Source organism: Vigna umbellata, chromosome 3 (genome assembly GCF_029865625.1).
Source record: "Vigna umbellata cultivar VRB3 chromosome 3, Vumbellata_1.0, whole genome shotgun sequence".
NCBI classification, from domain to species: Eukaryota; Viridiplantae; Streptophyta; class Magnoliopsida; order Fabales; family Fabaceae; genus Vigna; species Vigna umbellata.
The window spans coordinates 56,046,758-56,056,520 of record NC_142167.1 but is presented as its reverse complement, the minus strand read 5'-3'; the positions used below and the strand labels follow the sequence as shown (position 1 = coordinate 56,056,520).

Genomic DNA, 9,763 nt, shown 5'->3' with positions numbered 1-9,763 from the left:
CAAATTAATTTTGTAGTTGATGCACATGTTGGAAATTCAATAGTGACGAAATTTGAATTTAATTTTGGAGAATAAATTGGAAAAAAGGGTTGCAAGGTAGTTCCTAATTCCATAAGTTTCTTTTTTTCCTGAAAAAAAGCTTAAGGTTGGAAGAGTCAGAGACATGTCTTTGCTTCTGAAAAAGCTACAAATACCTTTGGGAGAAGAGAGTATTTAGAGTAGAAGAAAAGTATAAGAGAAAAAAAAACCTGACAAAAACCTGCATTGCACAGAAAAATAGAAGAAAAGTAAAAGAGAGAGAAAAATAGTTAACGCCGTTTGTACAAATTTAACGGAAGGGATTTTATTGATGCAAATTTTTTTAAATGAGGACATAATTGACAAACTTTTTAAAGATAAACTAATTTGATATTTCCGAGCGAAACTGGGGACAAAATAGGGTATTAAGCCTTATTTTTATTTTACTTTGATTTTGTATTTGTTTGTTATCATTTTTAATTTGTATTTTGAGTTTAACTTATATATTTTTTTAATAGAAATATAATATTTCATGTATATATTTAAATGAAGAGAGATTAATCATATAGGTAGTTTTTATTACATTCAATATGGTATTTAAATTCTAAGGCTCTTTTTTAGAAAAATACTTATTGTCTCTACCACTACATTTATTACTACTGGCGTGGCGCCGTATACCACAGTTGGCGGCGGCGTCTATCACTGTTGGCGGCGCCGTCATCTATTACTGTCAATACCAGAGTTTTAGTTTTGACTAACAATGACATGATTTTATTCGTTTAAGCTAGGCGACCATCGTGTTGTCAACATCGGAGCTCCTACACGTTCTCAATGTTATTTGAAGTTGTAGATATGCTCCATTTTTTATTGTTCCTGGTGGTGCATCTCGTCTCCTTGCAGGCAACGATTTAGAGTGTCACTCTTTAAAGTTCGTCGTGCATGGTCACACGTCTCGTCTCCTGTCAGAGTGTCGGGACAGCTTTTTTTTTCTCTTTCTAGTGCCTTGATTGAAGAATATTGGATTTTTAAGATCTCTATTTCCTGTTCACCAATGACTTCTTATGTTGCTGTCTCTTCTCATCTCCCTTTGTCACTATTGCGTTTTACCCATCCATATGTTTTTTTCCTAGATTTATATGAAGCAATGTCAGGGAGAGTCTTTTGGGTTGATATTTTGTTTTCTATGACGTCTTGGTAAATTATTAACAATTTTGTGTCATTTGAATGCGGAAATAGATATCTTCACTAAGGCATTGTTGATTATACTATAGTAACAAGCTTTGTACTTATACGATTTGTATGTACCCGCTTGAGACAGAGTCTTAGATATATTATCTTTATCTTTTCTTTATTTTATATTTAGTTAGTTTGTTATTATTGCTTATTTGTATTTTAGACTTAGTCTATATTTCTTTTATTATAAATAGAAGATCCTATGTGTATATACAACACAAGAGAGATTAATCTCATACATAATTTTCACAATATGCAATAATATGAATAGCTAATACAATTTTATTTTTCTTTGTTTACATTACGCATCTATAATTTGAAGGTTTTTGAAATTTTATCTTTAGAAATAACTATATGCAAAATCGTTTAATCTTATCTATATATCTGTTTTTCTCTTTAGTCAACTATACGTGTATAATGTACATAATTTACAACAAATTATGTATAATAGAAGTATTCATAGATATATACATAGGTAAATTTCTTTAGTGACAATAAACATGTAAGATTAGCTTCATAATTTATTTATTATTAGGACACTTTTCGAATAAAGTTCGAAACATATTTTATGATATTTGCATTGGAAAAAAAAATAATATATCATATGCGTGAACAAGGAGATGCCTTGTATTAGTTTATATTGACTTAGATAATTAGTATCTCCTAGGAAAAAAGGTTTAAAGAATAATTTTGATGTGTTACTTAAAAAATAGTGTACTATATATATATATATACAAAGATCTTATAATTCCTCACCTATTAAAAAAGTTATATATGTGCAAATCTACACAAAACATAATAATATAACACAATATTTAACATTAGATAATAGAATATTTGACCTCTCTTAACATCTCCTAATTTCTATTCCATGGCTAAGAATAACCACACAAATAATCACATAACGTGGAAAAATAAAACTATTTCAAAAAGACCATTCTTCTCCTTTTGGAGTAAATGATACTAGGGCCAAACTCAAATAAAGTGCATGGCTGGATAAAGAGGGAGTGGTGTCAAACATAATTAGATGAATCCCATATCAAAACTCATTAGATTGATTATAATTAATCAAATTATCAAAGTAAATTTAATTTATATTGAATTGAAAAACAATCCAAATTAATCTAGTCAAATTAAAATGAATATGAATTTTACATTCAATCTATTTTATTGAATCTAAATGACCTCATTTTCGATAATAAAACTCATCATCATCCTTAAAAAGGTGATTAATTAAGATGAGATTCAACATATGCTGAAGTACAACTTATTGGAATATCTCACATTTTTTCTTACAAATACAAATTTCGATTGGCTATAACTAAATGTGACAAGCCACTAACAATCATCAGTTTTCAAGATGGAATGTAAAAGATTCACATTATTAGGAATTCTCACATTGTTGACTTAATATTAAAATTGTTGGGTATCAGTCATACAACACAAGCACACACAACAAAAATAGAGAAGAGAAAATAATAATACCGACAATAGGCAAAACAAAATTTTATAATAGTGGAAGAAATTTACAGCACCTCTCTTCCTACAAGAACTTCTCAAAATTATGAGAATACAAGAAAGGAGAGAATAGAGAAAATGGGATGATAACAAAGGGGGCAAAGGGTTTCTTTTATAACCACCATGCCATACCACTTTAGAAGTTCCCACCAATGTGGGACTTCATTCTTCACAATCTCCCACTTGAAGATTTTGATGAAACTAATCAAATCTTCACACCATTTTGCCTTCATGTTGCTCGTTAAACTTTCAGTAGAATCAAATTTACGTAAACCTGCCAATAACCTTTGACACCTAATTCTGATTCTCCGAAACGCAATGCAACACCCGATCAATATTTCACTGCTCTCCACCTAAACCTGCCACGAACCTACTAACCACTCCCATAATTTTAGAAGATGTGGGACTTCTCTCCTTCACAATCTCCCACTTGAAGATTTTGATTAAACTAATCAAATCTTCACACCATATTTGCCATCCATGTTGCTTATGTTTCCAATAGACCGTAACAGAATCGAGTCTTCCTAAACTTGTCAGTATTGACCGGCTTTGTCATGACATCTGCTAGGTTTTCATCTGTGTGAATCTTTTGCATATCAACACTTCCTTCTTCCACTACTTCCCTCACAAAGTGATATCTTATTCCTATGTGCTTTGTCCTGGAATGAAAGGCTAGATTCTTTGCAATGTGCAAAGCACTTTGACTATCACAATACACAACAATTTGTTGTTGCTTGTGCCCAAGTTCCTCCATTATATCCTTTTAATCCAAATAGCTTCCTTACATGCTTGAGTGGCTGCCATGTATTCAACTTCTGTAGTAGACAGAGCTACAACATCTTGTAACTTGGATAACCAACTTATAGCCCCTCCAGCAATTGTAAACACATAGCCAGTAGTGGATTTCCTTTTATCCAGATCACCTGCAAAATCTGAATCAACATAGCCTCTGACAATTGATTCTGATCCTTTATAACATAATGCAACGTTTGAGGTTCCTTTGATGTATCTAAGGATCCTCTTAACAGTATTCCAGTGCTCTCCACCAAAATTTCCCATGAATCTACTAACCACTTCCACTGCTTGAGCAATGTCCGGTCTTGTACAAATCATGGCATACATGAGGCTTCCTACTGCTGATGCATATGGTACACGAGACATTTCCATCCTCTCTGCTTCACTGCTAGGTCTCATACTTGATGATAACTTACAGTTGATAGGAAGTGGGGTAAAACTAGCTTGCACTCTTGCATGTTGAAGCATCGCAAGACTTTCAATAAGTTTTACTTCTGAGAAAGCCAAATCTTCCTATCTTTTCTATCTCGGTTAATTTGCATCCTTAAAATTCTCGCCTTCTGGTTGGAGCATCACTTCATTCCTGCTTAACAATAACCTTGTGAGCGGTGGAACTCACAGGCAATACCCCTTCACATTGTTAGCATAGCCCAAGCACTTAATTCTTTCCCCAGTTTCAAGCTCTACTCGTGCTTTGGTTTCCTTGAACTGGTAACAACAACACATTTGACTTCCTCTTGATGTAATACACCCATAAAACTCCTGGAATAAACTTTGCACTTCCTAGGAATAACTCCGGTGATTCCCTTACATCAGAATAAACCAAGTCTTCCTGTGTTTTCTTTTCTGGTAGTCAAACTAGCAAACTTCGATCTATGTTGTTGGCTTATCACACAGTGCTAGCATGGAGGTAAAACAACCTTCTTAAGCCTGAGTACAGAGTACGTTCCGCCTTGCAAACTTCACTTTGACATATGTCCAAGTACGATGTCATGTCAACACCGCTTCTTCTTGACTTGTCGATGCAACCATTGCATTAATTTTCTACAACGTATCTCCCATAAGCACATGTCATGATCTTCTGAGCTTTTTTGACTTACCAGATCTCCCCTCTTTCTCAAAGAATATCTTCATCCGTATTTGCCATACAACCTTGTGAGGTTGATGCATCAGAGTTCTTTCTTCCACTCTTCTCGTGCCAACATTCTTTCTTGACATGCCCCCTTTTGCCACAATTGTAGCATTTGAGATGCTTCTTACTTTGAGAACTATCATGAGACTGACTCCCACTAGATCCATATTTCGTTGATCTTTCTCTCATTATCGCCAAAGCTTGTGTTTGCTTTGAACTTTCCAGTCTGTCTTCTTTTTTCCTTCGCCTGGATTCTTCTTCAAGAATTGCTCCGGCAACATCCTCGAAGTGTAGACTGCCTTCACTATTATTATTCGTAATATTGATGATGAGTTGATCATACGAGTCTGGTAGACTCTGCAGTAGAAGCTCCGCGCGTTCATTTTCAACTATGTTGAAATCTGTCGCTGACAGTTGGGCAAACAAGGTGTTGAGGTGGTTGATATGATCCGTCACCGAAGTAGACTCACTCATTCGAAGTGTGTACAGTTTTCTTTTCAAAAATATCCTTGTGTGAAGAGACTTCACCTCATATAATTTTATGAGGGCATCCCAAATCTCCTTTCAATTGCATCTATGCAATTGTCTTTTCTCAGAATTGCCTTCATCTTTAATTTCCATAACGAGAAATTATTCCCGTTAAACTTCTCTATCTCATATTTTGTTGTCATGGTTTTAGAACCGACTTATGCACTTCTCACTATGAATAGTATTGTCTACTGGAACAACACAGGTAGACCGTGAAGTAAAGCACCAAGAACTTCCCAGGAAAGAGAGGTGGGTCACAAACAGACACTCTTAAGTACCAAGTCTTTCCTAGCCAAAACTTTCCCTCCCAGACCACACTTTCACACTACCAAACGTTTCCAATAACTCTTTTCAGCAGAATACAAACCTAGAGCTCTGATACCCAGCACAAGCACACACAACAAAAATAGAGAAAAGAAAATAATAATACCGACAATAGGCAAAACTAAAAATTTTATACTAGTGGAAGAAATTTACAACACCTCTCTTCCTACAAGAACTTCTCAAAATTATGAGAATACAAGAAATGAGAGAATAGAGAAAATGGAATGATAACAAAGGGGGCAAGGGATTTCTTTTATAACCACCATGCCATACCACTTTAGAAGTTCCCACCAATGTGGGACTTCATTCTTCACAAAAATTACAAGTTAGATTACCTAATTACACACTATCAAATCATTAAAGCTTCACATGAAACTTCAACTAATAATCTTACACTGCCAACAACCTGTAATGCCTTAATCTCATAATGGAGTCTTGAAGCAAATCATTAAACTGCAAATTTTGTGCCAAAATTTATGACAGAAGTTAGTAAAATGATGGAACTTTTTTTGGAAACAAGTATTAGTGATATACTAAATGAAGCAAATCGCTATAAACTGCAAATTTTGTGCTAAAATTTGTACAACAAACATTAATGATGGAAAATAATTCGGAGACCAGAATTTAGTGGTAAAGTAAATTATTTGAACCCATTACACTACATTTTGTAAACTTTGAAAATGGTCATTTGAAAACAAGAAAATTTCTCAAAACAGATCGAACTATCAATAATTTCTTTACACCATCCAAAGATATCATTTATGGAAAAAGAAAATCCCATTAGTAAATCCAGAATAAGAGCATAGGATATTATCAATGTTTAACAACATTGATGAAAACATCTATGTAGCCGAGAGAGACATACAATTAAAGTACTCTTTTGGTGGTATTATTAGCAAGGATAAATAATTAAAATAATTAAACTTAATAACAATTTCGTTCATGCCAAGCTAATATGTACATTTGTTTTTAGCAAGGCATTCTGAATTTCAATATAAACATAGTTACTGATTTACTTAACTGAAGAGAGAAATAAGTATTATAAAATTCAAAGAAAGAAGTTAGTAGAATTATGTACCTATTAGTCTGAGTCATCTTTGGCACTATGCTATATTCAATACAACCATTTCAAGTAAATAGTGTATCAGTCTATTCAATAAAGTCAAGTAAGCAATTCTCCATGGTTGCAAAAGTAGTAATGACCCTAATAACCCCCAAAAGGCTGTGAAGAATCCTAGTCCCAAGCTCATGTATAATGCTCCATAGAAAACCGAATTATCATCTTCATCATGGACGTCTCCTCCTTTAGACTTTATCACTGTCTCATCTTCATGACAACTTTTTTCAAGTGGTTTCCCACAAAGATCAGTATTTCCTTCAAAACAAGAGGCATCAAATGTATCCAAGTGTCTTCCCAATGGGATTCTTCCCGAAAGAGAATTGTGTGACAAGTCTAATTTTTGGAGAAAATCCATTTGGGAAAGAGACGAAGGAATTCTCCCATAGAATTTATTTCTTGACAAGTCAAGCGATTCAAGCGAACTTAGGTTTCCTATCTCAAAAGGAATTTCTCCACTCAAATTGTTTTTTGATAAATTCAAAGAAACTAGACCGAGCATGTATGTAATCTCTTTCGGCATTTCACCTATTAAATTGTTACATGAGAGATCAATGCTCTGAAGAAACAATTCAGGACGTGTGAAGCTGCGTTCAACGCCTTTCCACATCCACGTTATATGAAAGTTATAATCATTGCCACCAAAAAAGTTATAAATTTCATAGTAGGTTCCATTATACCAATGAACACGACGTTCTGCTTCAGTTATGTTGATGCTCTTTTCAGAAAATGCAGTAAAATTATTGAAGCAAGCTGGAATTCCTTTTGACAATTTATTGTTAGAAAGATCCAATAATTGAATACGCTTTAAATGACATAGATGAAGGGGAAGATTTCCAGATAAGTGATTCTCTCGCATGATCAAGATTTGTAATTGTTGCATGCTTTCTCCAATCCATGATGGTATTGGTCCAGACAACACATTCTCACTCACATCCAACATAATTAAATGGTTGCAATTCTTCAGCGAGGAAGGCAATTCACCCATTAAACTATTATTTCGTAAAACTAAAGCTTCCAATTTGACGAGGGAGCCCATGGAGATAGGAATGTTCCCTGACAATTCATTGTTACTTAAATCAAGAAACAATAATTGGTCTACAGATTTCCAACAATCTGGAAGTTGCCCCTTTATTTGATTATCTGATAAATCTAAAGTCGCCAATGCAGCTGTGACGTTTCCACATGAGAAATCTGAAAACTTATTTGCAGAGAGTAACAGCTCGGAAGCTTGTAGCAAAAACGATGACACTTTTCCCTCAAAATTATTTGAATTTAAATTTATAGATGGTCTTAAAGGAAGCTGTAATTTCATGTCAGGAATTGAATCAATGAGATTGTTGTGAGACATATTCAACTCGTACATAATTTGCAACTTGTTCCAAAACCATTCTGGCACAAAATCATTTAGTCCATTATCAGATATATCTACTTGGATTAAGGAATTTTGAGTCTTGAGCCAACTAGGAAAACTCGGACCTAGCTTGCAGGATGCTATATATCCAAATAACTTAATTGAAACGGGGGAACCCAACTAGACAGAAATTTTAGAGACAATGAGTTGTGTGACAAGGATAAGAAATACAATTTGGACAAATTAGAGATATGAGATTCAGTGACATCACCCTCTAAAGAATTCCCCTCCAATGATAAAATCTCCAACTCAGATAGCAGTTTGAGGCTCTCGGGTATCTTGCCAGTAATTTGGTTATAAGATAAGCTCAATTGCCGAATTATGTGTCTGCTGCATCTGGAAGAATTACGAATGAAGCTTGGAAATTTGCCATTCAACTTATTATTTGAAAGGTCTAATCTCTGTAATCTGCACATGCTACCAAAGAAAGAAGGAATCTTGCCTTGTAGTTTGTTATTTGAGAGAAAAAGATATTCAAGAGAGTTCATCGCTTTCCCAAATTCATTTGGATGGGACCTTCCAACAAATTATAACCAAGGTAAAGGGTGCGAAGATTGGTAGTGAAGTTAGAGAGCCAGTGAAATATAGAGCATGCTTTTAATAAGTTATCGGAGAGATCAAGGTATACAAGAGAAGAAAAAACATTCATTGTAGAAGGAACCAGGAAAGTTCTATCTATAATACTGCAGTTTACAAGGTGAAGCTTTTGTAGTTTGGAGCTAATATTCAAATTAGCCAAAAACGTTGATGACTCAAGATTACTGTAAGAGAGGTCGAGGATCTTAAGAGATGGAAAATTTAGACATGGAGAAGGTGATAAGGCTATATTATTGTGAGAAAGATACAGTTCTCGAAGATGAAGGCCAAAGTTAAACAAGAGTTGAAGTGTTGATGATGTCAAGATGTTAGAAGATAGATCTAGAACGGTAAGAGAAGTGGAAAAGTTAGAGGAATGAGAAAGGAACAAAGATTGAATATCATTATCGAAAAGATTACAGTCAACTAACCTCAGCTCTGTTAAGTTTGGAATGAGCTTACTAATACTTTGTAGCCACTGGTGAGAGGAACTAAGACTATACATTGAACTCAGCTCAAGAATGCTTAAGGAATGGAGAGTTGACAACCATTTTGCATCCTTAGATTTCATGTAAAAATTGCCACCCAGTCGAAGAGTACGCAATAGTGGAAGATTCCCTATGCGAAAAGGGATTGCTCCAGAAAGGGAATTTGAAATATAGTTTTCCATACGCCTTCTGTATATAAAATTGTTACTTCCAATACTCAGATATTGTAGCTTTCTGAGATTCCCAATTTGAATAGGAAATTGTCCGGAAAGATAAAATCCTCCAAGATCAAGATAGTGTAAGTGTTTGAGATTCTCAATCTGAACAGGAATCTGTCCCGAAATATAATTATCCCCAATATCCAGATAGCGTATTTGTGAGAGATCAAGATAGTATTGTTCTATCATTTGAATCTTTGATTTTTTTATGACATTCTCTACGTAGCAGAATTTCGTGTAAATTTAATTTCGGTTCACAAATTATTCATACCCTCAATTGCAACTTATTTTAATTATGCTTCGTGTCTTATTCTGCAGAATGCTTCCAACAACTAGACAGCAATAATGCTTTTCTTTATGGGAAATTACATGAAAAGACTTATATGCTCCCTCCACCTGGTT

At 34.3% G+C, this 9,763-nt stretch overlaps 1 pseudogene; it reads right to left on the bottom strand.

Annotated features, from left to right (window-relative positions):
* Positions 1-6,465: 6,465 nt before the first annotated feature.
* On the bottom strand, positions 6,466-9,550 carry LOC148203046 (receptor-like protein EIX2; annotated as a pseudogene).
* Between the last annotated feature and the right edge of the window lie 213 nt (positions 9,551-9,763).